The following is a 21,258-nucleotide window of genomic DNA, read 5'->3' on the forward strand; positions in this document are numbered from 1 at the left end:
GTCATCTCCTTGCTGGCAGGTAAAACCATCTTGACTTAACTCCGGTGCTTGTGGTCCTGATTGGTAAGAAAGAATTCTCTTTACACCTACCTCTGCTGCTGACTGACTGAGCGGGCCTGCCACGTCATGTCCCAAGTCCCGTCTCAGACCAGTAATCGACCGAAGACAAGCGGACTGGAGCGGCAGTATGTGGGTGTCAGCGCTGGAGAAGGGGAGGTAGGTGAACGCCATTGTTTTCACCCACTCCCTCCCCCGACATATTGAAAAGTAGTTGTGCCTGGAGTTCTCCTTTTAAAAGTTTATCAAAAATGCAGTGGCGTAGCTACCATAGAGGCAGGGCAGGTAGCTGCTATGGGGCCCATGCTGGAGGAGGGCCCGGGGATGCACAGGGAAGATAAGAGCCATCCTGTGTCCTTCTGCTTAACCCCTTATGTACTGCAGTGTGTAAGTGACCCAATGTTCACTTACATGCTGTATCATAAAAAAGGATTAATAAGCAGAAGACAAGAAGCTCTCTGCTTCACTGCACTGATAACTCCTGGCCTCTGTTCTCCGGCTGCTGCAATTAAGTAGGAAAATATACGAGAGCTCCATGCAGAGGTCAGGGGTAGAGATGAGTGAGTAGTAAAGTAGAGTTCTCCTTGTCTTCCTTTTAACTCTTTTTTGTGTTGCACGTCAGAGAACATTAGGTCACTTACACACTACAGTACATAAGGGGTTGAGCAGCAGGTAGTTTGCTCCTGCCCCTATGTATTTAACCATAGGGGCTTTATGGGCCCTTATAATTAAATACAGTGGACTGACAGAGCAAGCAGCCATTGGCTCTCTGCTATGCCAGTCACTCTTGTAGCAGCAGGCAGGATCCGAGCCTATATATATATATATATATATATATATATATATATATATATATATATATATATGTATGCAGTACTTTGTGTTGTGTGTAGGGGAGGGGGGCATGAATCCTAACTACGCCCCTGCAGAAATGTCTAATCAAATCAAAGTATTGGGAAAGGGAAGAAATAATTGCTACACAGGAATTATTAGGACTGTTTCAAATGTAGACTTGAGAACTTGTTATTTAATACACAGACTCTGGTAGTCACATATAATATACAGTACAGACTCCTGGTATTTTGTAATTCTTTATAACAAAGATATTACAGGAAAGAAATGGTCCCAAAGAACAGGAAGGAAATGACAAAAGGTATTATGACACTGATAGAAAAGTACAATTGACCAAAGTTATCATGTACTTTCTTCTTTCACGGATGACATTGTATCTGTTGTTACTGTTTAGAGCTATTTGCACCTTTTAACTTTTTTAAGAAAATATTTAAGCTTTATTTAGATGACATTTTTTGCCCTCTATCAGGTTGTACGTTGGTATTCTGTCAAAAAGGGATGCTGACATACATCCTCATTTTCTTCCAACAGGTCCATAGACTTGAAAGGGCTAAACATAGTCTAATTTGACACTTGTTTTTTTTTTTTATAAAGTCTTCTTAAAGGGCAACTCCGGCATTTTTTTAGCTTATTTAACACTAGTTACAAAGTTATATAACGGATCGTTAAAACGGACCGCCGGTCTTCTTAAAGGGCAACTCCGGCGTTTTTTTTAGCTTATTTAACACTAGTTACAAAGTTATATAACGGATCGTTAAAACGGACCGCCGGAGGTCTCTCACCTTCCTCCGTGCGATCTGCTGCACTAAGCCTGCACAGGCAGGTTCAATGAGCAGATCGCCGATAACACTGATCAATGCTGTGTCTATGGCATAGCAATCATCAGTGTAAAAATCCAAGTAGTGAATGTAAAAAAAAAAAAAGTTAAAATCACTTATACACTACCCCAAAGCCCCTCCCCCAATAAAAGTTGAAATCACCCCCCTTTCCCATTATATAAATAATACATATAAAAATAAATAAACATATAACATACCGTAGCGTGCGTAATTGTCCGATCTATTAAAGTATAACAAGCATCATTGCGAACAGAGAATGGCGTAGACGAAAAGAGGGAAAAAAGTGCGCGGATTACCCATTTTATGTTACATTATATATATTTAAAAAATTCATAAAAAGTGATCAAAACGTCCGATCTTCACAAATATGGTATTAATAAAAACTAGAGATCATGGCGGAAAAAATGACACCCCATACAGCCCCATAGGTGAAAAAATAAAACCATTATAAGCGTCACAATAGGGCCATTATATTATTAACTAATTGCCAAAAAAAAAGGATTTCATAAAAAAATATATATATAACATTAGAGAATCTGTGTAACCTACATATGGTTGTGTTCGGGCTGACCTATAGAGTAATAGTATTATGTCGCTTTTACCATATAGTGCATTACGTAGACACAGGAACCCCCCAAACGTTACCATATTGCATTCTTTTTTACGATTTGACCTATTTATATCTTCATAAATAATATATTTGGGATTCCATCATACATGTTATGGTAAAATGAATGAAGCCATTACACAGTACAACTATTCCTGTAAAAAACAAGCACTTACATGGCCTGTAGATACAAAACTGAAAGTGCTAGAGCTCTTAGAAGGGGAGGAGGGAAAAACGAAAGCGCAATGATCAAACCTGTCCCTGCTACAGATATCATTCGATATACCCGACTAGCTCAGGTTCAAAGAGGAACCGAAAAACGGAGTGCACAGGAGACGGTGTGGAACAGGAGATGGTATAATACAGGAAATACCATAAAGGTCATAAATATTCATATCTGCAGTAATACAGTGCATGTAAATAGGTCTATCCACTAATAAGTCATACATCTACAATATGGGTGGGAATACAAGAAATATCCTCATCACCGATCCGCTGACTGAAAACGTAAATTGATTTATCTATAAAAACGTCCCTGATTTCCTTGATTTATTGGGTCAGTAAATAGCAGCTGGTAATGATTAAATAATGAGGCCTAATCAGATCTGTTCCTAGTCCCCGCTCATTGTATCTCTTATCCCTCACATTGTTGCCCCCCTCATCGTCTCACTATTTGCGCCCTTACTCGTTTTATTTCTCGAGTGGAAGCTTTCCAAAACTACGGGGCCGGAGCGTGACAGAGGCTGGCATTGTCTAAAGCACAACCCTGGAAGAGGGGTCTGACATTAGGGATTGATATTCCTGGCTAGCTGTAATTTACACCCCTATCCACTCATGTCCGCCTCCTCCCACGCTTTTTAATCTCTCAGGAAAGTAGAAACACTTTGTCACTGAAGTGAGAGAGGTTATAACTCCCGCTGGCTATCCATCACTCTGTTATTCCTAGGCTGAAACCTCCATCTTATCACACACATAGACCTGCGCTGCCACAGAGCCTTGAACATTCCCTTTTTCTGATCAGTGTGCCTATTCCCCTGTCAAACAGGCACATATACAGAAATACAAATCAATTTCCAGTTTGAAGATATAATCAGCTTGTTTTCATTGCTTCAGTATACAGCGCCCACATAGATGTTTCTAGATAATCGACATGTTAATGAATGATTATCACCGAGCTCTTACTTTTTCTATAAAATGACATATTTAAATGACTGTAAATAAAATACTGTATATAGATTTCTTGGCTTAAAGGGGTAGTTCACCAAAAATTCAACCGGTGGCAGAAAGAGCCAGATGTTTGTACTTTACTTTCATTAATAAATCTCAAGTTTTCCAGTATTTATTAGCTGCTGTTTGTCCTGCAGGAAGTGGTGTATTTTTTCTCCAGTGTGACACAGTGCTCTCTGCTGCCTCCTCTGTCCATGTCAGGAACTGTCCAAACAGCCTTAGGCTATGTTCACATGCTGTAAGAGAATGGCCGTTCCGTGACCCGATTGGGTCACAGAATGGCCGGTCTCTGAAAAGATCATCCTGGCCGGTACTGCAGTACCGGCCGGATGATCTTTCAGGCCGCAGAGTTCTGATGTGGGTGCGGCCGGAGCTGCTCGCTCCACAGTGTGCACTGACATGGTTTTCTACGGCCACTATTCACTGAATAGCGGACGCAGAAAACTGATCCGGTATCCCATAAACAGCAATGCAACATATATATTCTCGTAATTTTACGAAATTATACGTTGTGTAAACAAAGCCTTACGGGTCACAGTACTACATTAAAACTGAACAAGAACGAGACATACCTTCATCCTCAGCACCCCGTACGCAAGCAGGTTAGATTTGACTAGCCTGCTGATAGTTCCCCTTTAGGGTACAAACCCACACACCGTATACACAGCAGATTTGATGGTGCAGATTTGATGCTGTGTTCAGTTATCTAGATCTAATCTACTGTGTATTTGCTGCGTATTTGCTGCGTATCGCAGCAGTAAATACGTTGCGTATACGGTGTGTGGGTTTATACCCTTAAAGTGAATCCTGTCTCCTCCTGTTTCCCTACCAACCTGACAGCACCACTGGATAAATATCATCGAAACATTCAGAAAATACCTTTGTTGCCTGCTCTAGGGGGCTATAAAAACTTCAGGAAGGCAAGGCAAGAGCATCCTGGGTAGATCTTGTGAAAAACACATACCATATGGGAATAAACTTAGTAGAAATATGTGGTTAACTACATCTGTTATAATATCATATTACAGATGAATTTGGAGAAATTTGGCAAATGAAGTTTAATGTGGATAAATGTAAGTGTGATGTCCCACCACGGGTGTTGCTGGTCTTTACACCCCTTGCAAAAGCCTGTACTCCAAGTAAAAGTGGTAATGAAGCTATACCTAAGTTTTGCTACTATTTGTAAATGTACTTGTATATTGCACAGCTGTAGTGAACAAGAGCTTACTGTTTGTTGATAAACTGAGCACCAATAACAGCTCTTTACTGGTCTCCACCTATCTCTATTCTCCTTTCGTTCTCTGCACTTTCTTTTCCACCACTCACAGGAGGTAATACACACCCTGTAGGAAGTTGTCACATGGGGAGAGGAAGTGCTAGTGAGTCTTAGTTAGGTTTTGGTAGAAAGAGGACACACGACAAGACGGTCCCTGCTGCAGTTAAGCTGGGGCCTGGCTCTGCCAGGTCCCCTGTTAGGGACAGAAGAACAAGTCCAGTGTAGTCTAGTCTGGAGTGTGGTAGTAGACAGACGTATGGGAAGCACAGAGACTCTTTCTTCCTAAAAGCAGATAGAGCAAAGTTCCAACAAACCTACATACTCTATCTCGCAGTGCAGGTGTAACCAGATAAACTTGGCCACCTTGCTCAACTCAGGTAACAAGGTCTGGGGCTTATGTCACCCTAGGAGGACGGGTCACCCGTACAGCGACAACAAAGGTAAAAACACAGGCACAAGAAGTCTTCTGTTTTGAAGTATTCTACTTATTCTTCTTCTAAAGTTCCGGCAGTGCACACTTCTACCCTGGGTTGGGACTCTCAGCACAAACTCCTCTCTATTGTTCTGAACTCGCTCTACTTCTCAGCACGCAACCAAGTCAGCACAGATCTTCGACTCCAAAAGCTCTTAACGCAGATTGTGTCTAGTCAAGTCAGAAGTCTATTGTCAGCTACTGTATTAAGTATTCCCTAAGTAAAGAAGATTTTATTTATGGTAACAGAACTCAGAAGTGATTATTGTTTTGACACCTACACCCTAGTAACACCATCCTTGGCTCATCTTCCCTTTCTGTGGGTGGCGGTACCGACAGTCCGGGGGGTCATAACTCCACTCCGGACCACCGTGATAAGTACCCAAGGGACCCCCTCAGGGATAAGCTGCAGTTACACTGCTCCTGGGTCAGATTATTCCTCATTAAGTCTTGAGTGTCAAAAAAACAGCACACCTGACCCCGCTCTCCACCAACCTTATCTGTTAGTGGAGAGTCGGAAGGCCCCCATACACCTTAGACTATGGACCATTGGGTTTAGCCAATTTCAGTATAAAGTGTTTGGGCACTTTATGGGAGATAAGGTTTCCTATTTATACAAATATGTTTAAAGGGGTACTCCGGGCCAGCTGCATAATCCGTATCTGGCCGACCTCCACAGTTCTAACGCCTGTTCCCGGATCGCGAGCGCACCATACTCCCGTCCCATGCCCGCTTCCAGGACTGAGCTGCGGCTTGAGACGTGATGTCTCAAGGCAGCTGAGCCACTCAGTGGCTGAGGTGGGACTCCACTACGACCACTGAATGGCTGAACTGCCTTGAGACGTCACGTCTCAAGCCGCAGCTCAGTCCAGGAAGCGGCCATGGGACGGAAGTACATGGCAGCGCAATCCGGGAGCCGGCGCTGGAACCGGGGAGGTAAGTCACCGGAGCCTTCTATTTCCACCCCCTCCCCAGCCAGATACAGATTATACAGCTGGCCCAGAGTACCCCTTTAATGAACGTTCATTAAAAAACTTGGCATGTTATTGATTTGAGCTCATGTAATGCATCAGTTTGGCTTTGGGTTGGAACAAAACCAGGGGACCCCCTAGGACCTTCTGTGTGTTCTTTGTTTCCCCCTGCAATCATATAGCATTTTATGTCTAGATAAATCTGCTCATTCATACAGTGGATAAAATATACAGTAATATCATCTGCAGATTTCGTAGCTATGGTTTACAAGCTAGTCCAGTCCTGCTCAGTAGCACAGAATTTCCTCTAAGGTCCTGATGTCCTGCACAAGTGCTTTGAGATCAATTCTCTAGAGAAAACAGGAACACATATAAAACTGGATAACCAGCTAATTGCCCATGGGACTATAGTGACTGAGACATAGACAATGGAAGAAAATGCACCTAAGTTGCCTTAAATTATAGAGAAAGAACCAAGACTTCTTTATTACAGATTCAGCGTGACAATCAAGATCAAAGTGCAAAACCATACTTCTCTGTCTGTATAAAAACTAGCTGCATGCTAGAAGCCCCTGGAAGACAACAGAATATTCAAAAATACATGTAAAAAAGGCTATAGTCTATCTAGAAGAGGATTTGGAACTATGAGACTGGAAGAGAACTTAGTAGGATTTAAAGAGATTCAGTCGTATTCACACAGGACAATTATCAGCCAAACAGGCCGAATACTGCCCCGTGTAAGAGAACCAGCAATCACGTACAATGAACGGCCAATGACTGGGAACATTGTCAGTTGGCTGCACATCTACCTGTGTAAACCAACAATACAATGATACAAGTGAAGGGTCACACGAATGGGCCACCAATCTTTCATGCAGCTTTGGCTTTAAAGGGGTTGTCCGGCAATTTTGAATATATCACTGCTGGGAGCGACAACCTGCTAAGCCAATCACTGGCCGCGGGGCTGTCCCATCTCAGTCAGTGATTGGCTTAGCGGGCTGTCGCTCCAAAGACAAGTTTACCTCAGAAGTGGAGGCTCTGCAGTAAGTCCGTTTAACACATGCGTTTTTAAATTTACACAAAAATCAACCACTCATCTGTTTTAATTTATTTTTATAATGGAAGTCAATGGAAAAACAGATCCAAACGGATTGCAGGTTAGACCAATCTAAACTGCTGTTATGTCCCTATTGTGCATGGGGCACCGAGCATGATGGTAAGTTTCTTACCTCTATCCTCCGCACTGTTCCTCTGCAGTTTGTAGTGTAATCCTGTGTCTGGCAAGGCTTTTTAGAGAACTGGGGGCAGGGCTACAGCCCTCAGAGTGCCGATCTGCCCCTGGCTGGCCCACCCCTTCTAATATGGATCAGTGCTCTGGGGGTAGCCTTTACCCCGCCCATTGCAATACAGAATGCACAGGTAAGAGACTTACCATCATCCTCGGTGCCCCATACACAAGAGACATACTGTCCTGGTCATCATAATAACAGGTATCCTTCAAATAATTGTAGGGGCCAATTGCGTTTAGCATTGATTTTACCAATGTTACTATTCTTTTCAGTGGATCCAATAGAGCCGTGGGGACCCATGAGAATGGTGGCCCAGAGAATGTCAGTGCAAGTATTTTATAAAGATTGCTATTTTTTTTATTTATTATAGGTACATAAAAGGAATTTTCGAAAAATCAGAGAAATTTCCCTTCAAAGAAAGCTTTTGCCATAGTGCTGCACATTAACAGAACGGGTACACCGATTTCCACAGAAGAAAAGTTATGTGCTGGCCTTTCACACATAATTAGGAATAATATTTCACATGTCAGTATTAATGATGTAGGTATAACAGTAATGACAATAGAAATGAGCAATTTAGAAGCCATATGACCCTAAGTACAGCTTTATGGACAGAATGATAACACTTAAAAGGCCAATAAATAAGTAGAAGCTGGATACTTTCCCAGTTACATGTGCAATATTCATTTAGTTACAGAGCAAGTTCATCAGGACATTCAGCTATACAGATTCTTTTAACACCCTAGAAACAGGCAGCTGCTGGCCGCTCCTTACACAAAACATTCAATGTTCCTCAGTCAGTCATTTGTCAGTATTAGAGATGAGCGAGTATTAAAATGCTCGAATGCTTGTTACTCAGGTCCAGTATTTTCAAATGCCCGAGTGCTCCATTGGAGATATGGACTCCATTAAAGTCAATGGGAGACTCTAACATTTTTTCAGGGGACTCCTACTCAGCAGTGTGTTTGGTGCACCTGAAAACCTCAGAAAGTAATGGAAACACAATGGAAATGGACCTGCCACAGTAGGGAGAGCATGCATGGATGCAGTATTATAAGGACTTTTGGATGAGGGGGGCAATATTATAGACCAGCCTGTGCTGCAGGACTACATAAGAGCTGTGCTCAGAACTAGAGATGAGAGAATTTACAGTAATAACAAAGTGAATCAACTCATCACCTGGCTACCATATAGCTCAGTGTCGCAGGTTGATGAGCGGATCGTTTTGTTATTACTGTAAATTTGATCATTTCTACTCAGAACCAATTAAACTATTAGTGTCAGATCAGGGGCCACAAAGCCACTCCCACAACACCTCAAGGCATTGGTCCTGCAAGACCTCGTGGCATTACCCTTTCAACACCTCCTGGCATTACGCTTAAAACACCTGATGGAATTACTCCTGAACACCTCCTGGCATTACTCCTGAACACCCCCTGGCATTACTCCTGAACACCCCCTGGCATTACCCGTGAACACCTCCTGGCATTACTCCTGAACACCCCCTGGCATTACTCCTGAACACCCCCTGGCATTACCCGTGAACACCTCCTGGCATTACTCCTGAACACCTCCTGGCATTACCCGTGAACACCTCCTGGCATTACTCCTGAACACCTCCTGGCATTACCCGTGAACACCTCCTGGCATTACTCCTGAACACCTCCTGCTATGACTCCTGAACACCTCTTGATATTCTTATCCTAGTCAGGACAATCCAAAGCCCGGATTTGTATGCAGTGGAGCAAATAGCATAAGCTGAAGTACTCCATTGGATCTTGCTCAGCCTTCTCAAGTAATCTTGAGGGGTTAGCTTTGCCTAGTTGTTCAAGCCTTGAACTCACACTACCAAACCTGACACTCGCTGAACATGTTTGGCATAAGGCAGTCTTCTTTTCCTGTCTTCTGATTCTAACCGCGAGTACGAGAGTCTTCTTCTACACAAAGTCACTGCAAACCATCAGAGCACTGAGCTACTTAGGCAAGGTCCCCAAGACAGTCCCTATACCTACTCAACTCAGCTTCACTCCTTAACTTACTTAACTGAGCTATTCTTCAAAACTTACTATCCACACCTCAAGCACCCAAGCTACAACTTTCATGTTCTCCACCAAGATAAAGGATACTGTTATATTCTATTTTTTGTGGTTATCTTTTGCAACGTCACCTGTTTTGCTTTGCACTGAAGATCTTAAGTAAAGTGTTATCTTTGTCTGGACTGGACTCGGTGCTCATTTCTCCACCCACACACTGTGCTACAAAGCCCAGTGCCAGTGTGTCCAAGGGTGGGTGTCACCACTCTTGGCCAATGTGAGATGTGCCCATCCAAAAACACCAACTAGGCCACTGCTGTTACCACCTAGCGACCCCAGGTCACGGCACTTCAGGAATGCATAGAGCTGCGGGTCATGTGCCCACTCATGGCTCTATTTAAAACAAATGAGTCGGCACAGATCTGGAGATCACCGGGGACATGGAGGTCGGGCCCGCAGTGAGCTCTTACTTGTCCCCTATCCTGTGGATAGAGGACAAGTAGGTATTAATAAAAAAACAAAAAAAAAAAACAGATTACAGTTAACCAGTTCTGTAATGTGAAAGACCACAGGCAGGGTGATTGGTTTAGGAAGGATATGACAAGTAATTTACTTATATCTTGTGTGAGGAAGGGATGGCAGAAATGAGAAATGTTTTTAAGATGAAGATGGCATGAAGTTGCAAGAGCATGAACATGAGGACTGATGAAAAAAAATGGAAAGATGATTCTCAAGCATCAAGCTTGGGGAGCTGTAGAGACTGAAATATTACCTACTGAGGTTATGTGAGCTATCGTACGTGTTGCTAGGAAGGACAAGAGTTCCCGAACAGCTTTTTACCACTAAGGGGGAAATTTGTCAGGACGAGGGTTGTACACACCTGTCTTTATGTGAAGTGCGGGTTCCACTTCCCTGATTTATTAAGAGGTGCGTGCCTCTTAATAAATCGGGCAGTAAAAGGGACCTGTGCGCTGTGCTTCTGAAGGATCTGTAGTGTACATTGTAATAAATCCGGTGTAGCAGTCAGGAGGCCGCGATGCGTGAAATTTTAAAAGTCACAAAATGTTTTTGCAAAGTGGAAACTTTTGTGAAGAAGAAAAATGAAAATCAGCTCATCGTCTTGTAGTATCATAGGAACAGCTGAAGTGATGGCAGAGCACGGACAGGGGGAACGTCGGGCAGACCCCTAATAAGTAAATGTAGACGGCAACTTACAATCCAGTTCTTCAATAAAACCTGTAAATGTTACAAACTTCATCAATCATAAAAAAATAAATGAAACGCTGACTGGTTCGGCGCTGTAACAATTCTGAGTGTTGTTAGAAGTGGGCTAGGTGTTGGGATGTACCAACTAGGGACTTGTCACGGTGACCAGGAGTGGTACGCCCACCCCCGAGTATACTAAGGGCCCTATTCCATAGGACGATTATCGTTCAGATTATCGTTAAATTGTTAGAATCTAAACGATAATCGGTTGAAATGCAGTTAACGATTAACGACCGAACAAGAAATCGTTGATCGCTTTATAAGACCTGGAGCTATTTTTATCGTTGCTTGTTCGCAAAACATTCGCAAATCGTTCGCATTGAATAAGACGTCGTTCGGTCGTTCTCCGTAGATACGAACGCAATAGCGAAGAAATAGCGAAGAAAAAACAATCGCAAAAGCGATCATAAGTAACGATTATCGTTCCTTGGAAATGAGTGAACGTTTTCAGGTCTTTTGCAATAGCGGTCGTTTGAGATCGTTAATCGTTAACGATTATGCGAACGATAATCGTCCGGTGGAATAGGGCCCTAACACTAGGCTTTGTAAAGTTAGAACCAGTGTAGATGCAGGTGCAACGTAACCAAAGAGTCCAGCACCTAACCAGGAATATTTTACTAATAGAATCTTCAGTGTAATACATTATACCTTGGCAGCAAGATGTAAAGTACAGCAAAAATAGAACAGTCCTTTCTCCTGAAGGACAACACACAATAGTTAGCCGGGTACCTGAATCATCTTTGTATATTAGTGGAACAAAGTTAAGTATTATTGTTTATTTATTTTTTATTTACTATCTATTTTATAAATTAATCCTAAAATCTAGCAATTCGTATTTTGACCACTAGGATTAAAGGGGTTGTGCAGGCTTATGGCCCTATTACACCAAATAATTATTGACCATACTTGGTCGATAGCAGCTCTGCTTCCCTCACCTTGTGCAATGACCTTTCGTCATAGAAGTTAATAAGCATGCTCACAAGTGTATATCATATAAAAAATAAGGTTTGGAGATGTTCATTGTGTCTATGTCCATGAAGCTTGCCGTAAAGCACGTCACTAAATGCTGTTAAAAACAGATCAGGCAGGATGGCAGCCCCCGTAACAATGTACTAAATATACAGTTTTTAAAATTACAATTAAAAAAAAAAAAATAGCTGTTACACTCCCTTTCGGTTTTGGAAAATATCAGTGAGTCCTCCCGTGCGCTCAAACAGCAGTCTTTGTGAGCTAAATAGACATATCATTATAAAAAAATAAATTGCACATTTTGCACATAATTAAATGAATTGCACATTTATCACCTGTGCAATTATTTTGCACTTGCGCATTTTTCAGTGCTGCACAAAAACTGACAAACCTTGCTCAAAATTTAGTATTAGACGCAAATGCCTTGATGAATCTTGTGCTTTTTTTTGTGTGTTTGCACAATTTTTTGGCTATAGCTGGGTTCACACTACATTTTTGGAATCAGTTTTTATCATCCGTTTTTGCGGATGAAAAAAGGATACATTTGTGTACATCTGTTTTGATCCGTTTTTCCATTTGCAGTATATTTACTGCATTACCTGCAGCTTGTAAAGCACATTGCTAAAAGTGCCCCATAAACCCACCTCAGGTCTTACAAAACTCTTAATAAAATCTCAGTTTAAAGGGAACCTGTCGAAGTGAAGGCCGCCCGACCCCTTGCTAGAGCCCTGGATACTTACCCTATCTCGCCAAGTCCCGCTCCTGGAGCCATTCCCGGGACGGAGATATCCCCTGCTGGAAGCTCGGCGCGCGCTGCATAGATGAGGCCGATGCCCATAGAGAATGAATGGAGCCGTCATTCTCTATGGGCATTGGACCCATCTCTGCAGCGCGCACGCCGGCCTTCCGACGGGGATAACTCCGTTCCGGGACCGGCTCCAGGAGCGGGACTTGGCGAGATGGGGTAAGTATCTGGCGCTCTAGCGGGGAGTCGGGCGGCCTTCAATCCGGCATGGGGGGGGGGGGGGTGACAGGTTACCTTTAAGGTATGTTCACACTGAGTAAAAGCGGCAGAATTCCATGGCATCTCTATTCAAAGAATTGACATGTCAATTCATTGAGCAGAGAGTGAAGGAGGCGCACGAGCCATCCCATAGAGATGCTGTGTGACACTGAGGCAAATGGGATTTCGTGGCAGGGGGCTCCACCAGTGTGAACGGGCCCATAGGGTATGTGCAGACTAAGGAAAATAGGCGGAAATCCCAATAAGAATCCCCGCTGGGGACTCAGAATTCCGCCTGGAATTAAAGATACTCTGTCAGCAGGTTTATGCTGTCCTATCTAAGGGTAGCATAAACTAGTAACTATAAACCGTATAATTGTAGAATATGTACTATTGTGTCAAATCCTAGCACATAAGAGTAGAAAAAAGGGTATAGGATAATGCTTAAAACATAACTTTTATTTGTCTGCTTTAATTTACACCACAAAAAGTGTTCCCAAAACCAAAAGACAACTATGTACAATTATAACAGAGGTATCCACCCAGCCTGTCAGGTTAGATCCCTGTATAACTTGATCCCACACAAAAAATTGGGCAAATTAGCGCAAGAATTGTGTATGCAACAGAATACCCCACAAAAATATATCCAAATGATTTACCTCCCAGCAAGTTTCTGCCACTAGTTATAGTGGTGTCATCAGGGGAACAGGTAAAGAAGTATCAAGGACATTATTGGATAATAGCATTTGTTGCCACACTATGACCCCTGCAAACACATGTCAGGCCAATCCAAAGGTTTTTTCGGCTCGGCCTACATTAGATATGCAGGTACATAGGTGCTGTATCAGGATGACCTGTGTGTTGTATTTATTTTGCGATCCTGTCACCCCCCCCCCCCTCCCCCTGTGCCGGGGTGAAGGCTGCCCGACCCCCAACTAGAGCCCCGAATACTTACCTCATCTCGCCAAGTCCCGTTCCTGGAGCAGAGCAAGTCCCGTTCCCCTTTCCCGAGGCAGAGATATCCCCGTCTGAAACCCGGAGCGCGCGCTGCTGAGATGAGTCTGACGCTCAGAGAATGACGGCGGGTGCTGGACTTATCCCAGCAGCGGGCGCGCCAGGCTTCGGAGGGGTATATCTTCGTCCTGGGACCGGCTCCAGGAACGGGACTTGGCGAGATGGGGTAAGTATTCGAGGCTCTAGTTGGGGGTCGGGCAGCCTTCACCCTGGCACAGGGGGTGACAGGTTCGCTTTGAGGCAGAATAATCCTAGTGGCTATACTACTGTAATTTCAGTATTCAGTATGTTATTTAACAATATTCTAATATTCACATAAATCCTGTGGACTTACTAATTGAAAATCAGTTGACACTTTACTCCAGGCTGTTTGAAAAGCTTTGTCATTTTCTTGCTCATATTTGCTGACATCCACAGATATGTAAATCTACTAAGCAAAGACTACTTATTGTTTATACGGACATGGAGAGGAAGGAGCTGCTGCACCTCACACCTATAGCTGACACTAATGCCTCTCAGCTACATTTAATTAATGTAATTTGATCAAACCATATTGCCTCATGTACCAAATGCAGGTCCCCTGGCCCACGAGTCCCTACACTAAATCAACACTGTGTCGGTCAGCAACCGCTAACCCCGCAAAGAGAGCGCAAGCAGGGAAGGGAGGCAACGGAATGGCCCTACAACCCCACTGTCAAAGGACCAAACCCCAAGGCCCCCCCCCCCCCCAAGCCCAGCAGGCGTCGCTGGCGGAGAAAGTGGCCACCAAGCAACACAAGTGTGAACAAGGTCTTACTACTCATCACTGCACCGGAGGTAGAATGAGAGAAATAGGAGGTACTTACCATGTGTGCACAGGTGCTTCCTGCTAATTGGGGGTCACATGGGTCTTTTCAGGAGGAGTGCTAGCCACTCAGAAAGGGGAGAAAAGTAAAATACGGACATGGAGATAAAGAAGCTACTGCACCTCACACCTCTCGGCTACATTTAAAAACCAATGCCAGGATGTTGGTATATAATATGATCAAACCATATTGCCCCATGTACCACTCTCCATGTCCATACTTATTGTTTATTATGCTCTACATATATATGTTATTTTATTCATTAAATATCTGCCAGTAAGATTGGCTGCCATGTTATTTGAACTAATATATTTTGAATCTTGTTTTGCAGATATGATATGAACAGTAACAGTGAGGAACAACAATGTTAAGCTTGAGAGGAAAGAACAAGTGATTTATTATCAAAACACGTATGACCCGCATGACGATACCCATTGGGAACCTCCAGTCAAAAAGGAAAACTTGGCAGTGCCTTTGAATTCTTATTTGTGAAGACTCTCAGCTGTAGGCTGCCGTCTGTTTCCTCCAGACTTTTCCTATGTTCAGTTAAAAAAGATTAAGAGATTTCCAGTTAGCCATAAAGATGGGGAGAGTAGTTTGCTGTAATTTTTTTAACAGCCTGTTGTATGAGCAGAAATACTATTTATTTACTTAACTAATTTATGTCTTTATTATTATAATGATATGTGTTTTTAAAGGGGTATTCCACTCAAACATAACTTTTGATATGTTGCTGCCCATGGTGAGACTCTTATGCTATTGGATTGTGTTGAACTAAATAATTATTGGTCTCAGATACGGAGAAATATTGAAAAGAGTATGGGTATGCAAATCCCCTGATCCCCTAAACTGATAATATTAGGTGGAACGACTGATATCAAGGCCCCCCAGGTCAAGATTAGAAAACTGCTGCGCCTATTGTTTTATGGAACACTATTGATTGTTAGAAATTGGATGTCCCCCTCCCCTCCCAATGTTGTAAGCTGGGAAAAAATCTGTAAAATCTATGAAAGCTATAGAAGGTAAAATATAAGTGGTGGTGTTTTTTTTTTGTTTGTTTGTTTTCCAGCGATGCTCTAGGGAGGGTGGGATGTAGGGAGGGGTTTATCGTGTTAAGTACGGTTTTTTGTATGATAATGTTTTATGCACTGTTTTGAACTGTAAAATAATATATAATAAAAATTTATAAAGGAAAAAAATGATATGTGTTTTTAAATGGGTACTCCACTCAAACATAACTTTTGATATGTTACTGCCCATGGTGAGACTTACAATTCCTTCCATACTTATCTATTCAGTCTCCTTTCCCCAGTTTTGAGCTGCTGCTTTTTGCTGAAGACACAAAAATCTGTGTGTGAGCTTTTTTCTCTGTCTCCCCCTCCTCCCCCCTCCCTTCTGAGACAGCTGATGTAAACAAGTCCCTATCTGCAATTTTGTAGCAACTTGCAGGGAGCGATAACAGTGATAACATCGTAATGCAGGGAGGGATATCATTAGCAACTTGACCTCAGTTTACCCCTTTTAACAAAGAAGCTCCAATGTTGCAGATACAGCTGGCCAGGGACTTGTTTACATCAGTCACCTCAGAAGATAGGGGGTACGAGGGGAATACAGAGGGAAAAGCTCACACACAGTTTTTTGTTTCTTCAGCAAAAAGAAGCAGCTCAGAACTGAGGAAAGGAGACCGAATAAATAATAACAAGTATGGAAGGAATTGTTAGTCTCACCATGGACAGCAAAACATGAAAAGTTATGTTTGAGTGGAATACCCCTTTAAGACTAATATTTTGTCAGACGTATAATTGATTTCCTCAACTATTTCACAAAAGTTCTGGATAAAGGTGGCACCATGGATATTGCCAGCCAGGCCCCTTTTTTCTTCTGAATGTCCAGGGAGGTGGTGGGTAAAAAAAAAAAAGAACACTTACCTCCCTGGCTCCTACGATGTCGCCCACATATTCCGCTGCTCCAATCCCCGACGTAGCAGGCCCACTCAGAGGCTGTAGCAGTGTCCTGCCTCTGTCAATGAATGGCTGATCTGGTGTGCTACATCACAACCCAAACAAAGGAAGCGGACACACATCTGGGATCGGAGCAGCAGAATACAGATGACACCCTTGATTTGTCTCTGTGTGCGCTCTGTATAAAGTTTGCCATTCAAGTTCACATTTTAAATGGGCAAACACGAAATAATGCCCTGATTAAAGTGGGTGTGAATCTGGAATTGATAATATACCATCATCAATATCTAATGCATTAGGGTGTCAATGAGAATATGTACTTAAATATAGATATGGATGACAATAATATCAGAGCTGCAGTATGTGGAAAATACATCTTTCCATGTTCCATATTTTCACTAGCTGGACCCCAGCAAGATATATCTAACAGATTACCTAGATTATAGTTCATGGCTCATTTTCCACTCGATGTGGGCTTTTATTATGGGGTCATCACTAGAGACCATATTCTGTATCCATGTGTTCCAGGACTCCCTAGGGCTGCATCCAACTTATTCAGCCACCAGTAATCAAATGCAGAGCGCTCAGGTTGGGACAAACCCGAGAACGCTCAAGGTTTGCTCATCTCTGGTCATCACAATTTCCAACTTACTCCATACACTTCATGTTCAGTTCGATCTGTTGGGAGTCCCTAATCAGGCCAATGGCAGCCACATACAGCTTGTAAACAAAACCCAAAAACCAGGGCCCCATAATTTTTAACCTGTTCCCTCCCGGGCCACTTTTCTTTTTTGCACTTTTATTTTGTCCTCCTCGTGTTTATAAGGCCATAGCACTTGCATTTGTTCATCTACAGACCCACAGGAGCCCTTACTTTTTGTGACATCAATTGTACTTTGCAATGATAAATATGTTGTAAAACTGGGTAAAAAAATTTATTTGTGCAGTGGAATTGGAAATAAAAACACTTTTTTTTTCATGGGGGTGGGGGGGTGGGGGTCATGTTTACGCTTTACACCCTATGGTAAATCTGACATGTTATCTATGTTCCTCATGTCAGTACGATATACAGATTGTATAACTTCTATTTTATTTGATGGCTTTTAAAAATTGCTGTTATAACGCTGTTAGTTTTTGGTCTATGGGGCTGTGTGAGGTGTCATTTTTTGCGCCATGATCTGTACTTTACATTGGTACTTTGCTTGCATATATGTGACTTTTTGATCACTTTTTATTACAATTTTTCCAGATTTGATGTGACCAAAAATCAGCAATGTAGCTGTTTACCGTGCAAGGTCAGGAATGTAATAATTTAATAGTTCTGGCAATTCCACACATGGCGATACCAAATATGTTTATTTATGATGATTTAAACGTTTATTATGAGATGGGATTTTTAATTATTATAGAGAAGTTTTTTTTTACTGCATTAACTTTTAGCCCCACTAGGGGGCACCAGTGTACACTTAACAGATTTTACATAGAGGTCAAAGCAGTAGTTATGTACTGCATTGATCTATGTAATCGGCACTGGATTACTATGGGCTGCTGGAGCCCATAGTAAAGCAGTGCCAAAATGGGATCAGCGTTATTATGGCGCTGACTCCCGGCCCAGCAGGTAAAACAGATCACTCCCTCGTAATCGAATTGTGGGAGGGCGATCCACCCACTAGACACCAGGGAAGGCTATTTTATAGACATTTAAATACCGCTGTCAGTTTTGACAGTAGAATTTAAATGGTTAATTAGCTGGGCGCAGCTGCTGGTACCCACGTCCCTGGCATGACCCCGGTCTTAACCCCCGTCTCACCTTAGGACGTGCTGGTACATCCTAATGCAGAAAGGGGTTAAAGGGTTATCAATCGCTACAAAACATGGCCACTTTCTTCCAGAGACAGCAACGCTCTTGTCTCCGGTTCAGGTGCGGTTTGCAATTAAGCTCCATTTACTTCAAAGGAACCGAGTTACAAAACCTGCACCCACAAGAGTGGTGCTGTCTCTGGAAGAAAGTGGCCATGTCTTTGTAGAGCTGGATAACCCCTTTAAACTGTTCTGTTCTAGAAAAACTGAGCCCTATCATCTTATCAGTAAATAAGAAAAAAAAAATCAGGTGATTTATACCGCCAGCTCCTTATAGAAAGAGATAACCATAGCTATAATCTAACGTTTTACAAAGCTGGTAAATAGTATTTGCAGGCTCAAAGGACATGGATCTAAACACGCAACAAGGCCTCTATAATATATCAAGACAACCATAAACGGGGGGGGATGGATGGGGGGACATAAAGCTGCAAAACCTCATATAATATTGGCAAAATATATGTGTAACCATATGCACAGAGCTCCAGCCATGATAATGTAGTATTACAATGAGGAACTAGTCTCAGAAATGCGTGTTCCATATCAGTACGGAAACACTGACACTGAGCTATAGTTAGTGGCGTATCAGGGCAGCAAAAAATCTCTTCACACTCCAGTTTGACATCAGGAGAGCAATAAAAAGGATTGTTTCTAGGGGCCAAAGAAATCTGTATTTGATGTCAGCGCTGCGCCTGCAACCACAGCATATAAAAGATAGCAATGACACCCCATACTGAGATATGGTGTGAGGATTTCCAGGCTGTGATTTAAAACAAGCCAAACAACAGATAGGTGAGTAAAAGATTTTGTTACATTCTCCAGTCTTTACTTTAATCCTTGCTTGTCATTTGTACAGGTCTAAATCTACTACACACCAGGCGTCATTCCGCAGAAGACAAATGAGTAATGACTTTATGCTAATGGCCTTTTGTTTTGCATTTGTCTTCTTCTTCTTTCAGACTGATTTTCTTTTTCTACATAAACATTATAAGAGAATATGTAAAATGACAATGAGGCCACATTCACATGAGTTACACGTAGCCCGAAAATCCTATAAATCTGCATTTGTATTCACCTGTTGGATATATGTTTGATATATGTTCTTGACTGTCCACAGGGAATAGCACTTCTTGAATACCATAATGGCCTAACTAACCTCTACCTATATCTTCAGTACCCTTGTACATAAAAAATTGATACTCAGTAATTACTGTGCAAATGGACTGAGGCGAAGTCCATATGTGTTATGCTGGATGTGCAGATAGCAATTTACACTGTTTTTAGGGTTTTACAAAATTTTGTATATATCTAATATACATACATAATATATATGTATATCTTATAAGACAAAAATGCCTCTTTCTTCACTTACAAACTAATCTCCTCACCTCCTGTATTGATTACCCACTTTGATTTTACTTCACAGCTTTAGTTTTGACTGTCCAGGCATGATGGCAGTTGCAATTTGCAACAGCTGGAGAGCCAAGGATCCCTACCCCTGTTATAAAATATACATCTTATTAGACAAAAATGCCTCTTTCTTGAGTTACAAACTACTTCTCTCCCCATCCTCGCCGCCTGTATTGATCGCCCACTTTCATTTCACTTCACATAAATCTGAAATGAAAGTGGGTGATCAATACAGGAGGTGAGGAATGAGAGAGATGTCGTTTGTAAGTGAAGAAAGAGGCATTTTTGTCTAATAAGATATATATTTTATAACAGGGGTAGGGAACCCTGGCTCTCCAGCTGTTGCAAAACTACAACTCCCATCATGCTCGGACAGCCAAAGCTTTAGCTATCCAGGCATGATGAGAGTTGTAGTTTTGCAGCAGCTGGAGAGCCAAGGTTCCCTACCCCTGTTATAAAATATATATCTTATTAGACAAAAATGCCTCTTTCTTCACTTACAAACGACATCTCTCTCATTCCTCACCTCCTGTATTGATCACCCACTTTCATTTCACTTCAAACAAATCTATTTTGAGATGGGATTAGCTTACATGTTGCCCGTTGAAGTCTCTAGAGAGTGGAGGGGGAGAACAAGAAGGAGGGAGGAATTGTACCTGAACTCATGGAAAACTGCAGATGAAATCTGAAAAGGTGAAACTGGTGAAAACTGTTACTTTTCATGTACAAACAACAGATTAGAGGGGTTGTCTAGGCTTAGAAAAACATGGCTGCTTTCTTCCAGAAACCATTTTGGTTTGTTGCATTTTGGGGGTCGAGGAGGGGAAGGTTATATGAATGTTTTTTGACGGCCTCCGTTTAAGGACAGATAACTGCTGTTATTTTAATTCATTGGTCTTTTGCGTATAGTAACGGCCGTTGTTAGAAACAGCAGTCGAATAAAAACTACCATAAACTTGATGGTCCGTGAACATGGCCTTAAGTCCCTATTCCACGGGCCGATGGAGAGGAGCTCGTTTGCTCCTCGTTCCCCACTCGCTGCTATTCCACGCGCCAGCAGCGAGCGGGTGAGTCGGGGGGGGGGGGAGCAGTTCCAGAAAAAGGCCATCAAATGGGCGAATAAAGACATAGTGGGAATATAGCCTCAGCCAACAATCATTTCTTATCTTTAATTGTGCTTTCCTAGTTCTGTGTGACATTTGGTAAAGAGACAATCAATAATGATAAAATAATAGTACATGTGAACAGTAACTAAGAAAAGTAGTTTATCAACTATAACATTAGACCGTAATCTGCTAGAATATGCT

The sequence above is a fragment of the Dendropsophus ebraccatus genome, chromosome 5 (assembly GCF_027789765.1).
Source record: "Dendropsophus ebraccatus isolate aDenEbr1 chromosome 5, aDenEbr1.pat, whole genome shotgun sequence".
Classification (NCBI taxonomy): domain Eukaryota; kingdom Metazoa; phylum Chordata; class Amphibia; order Anura; family Hylidae; genus Dendropsophus; species Dendropsophus ebraccatus.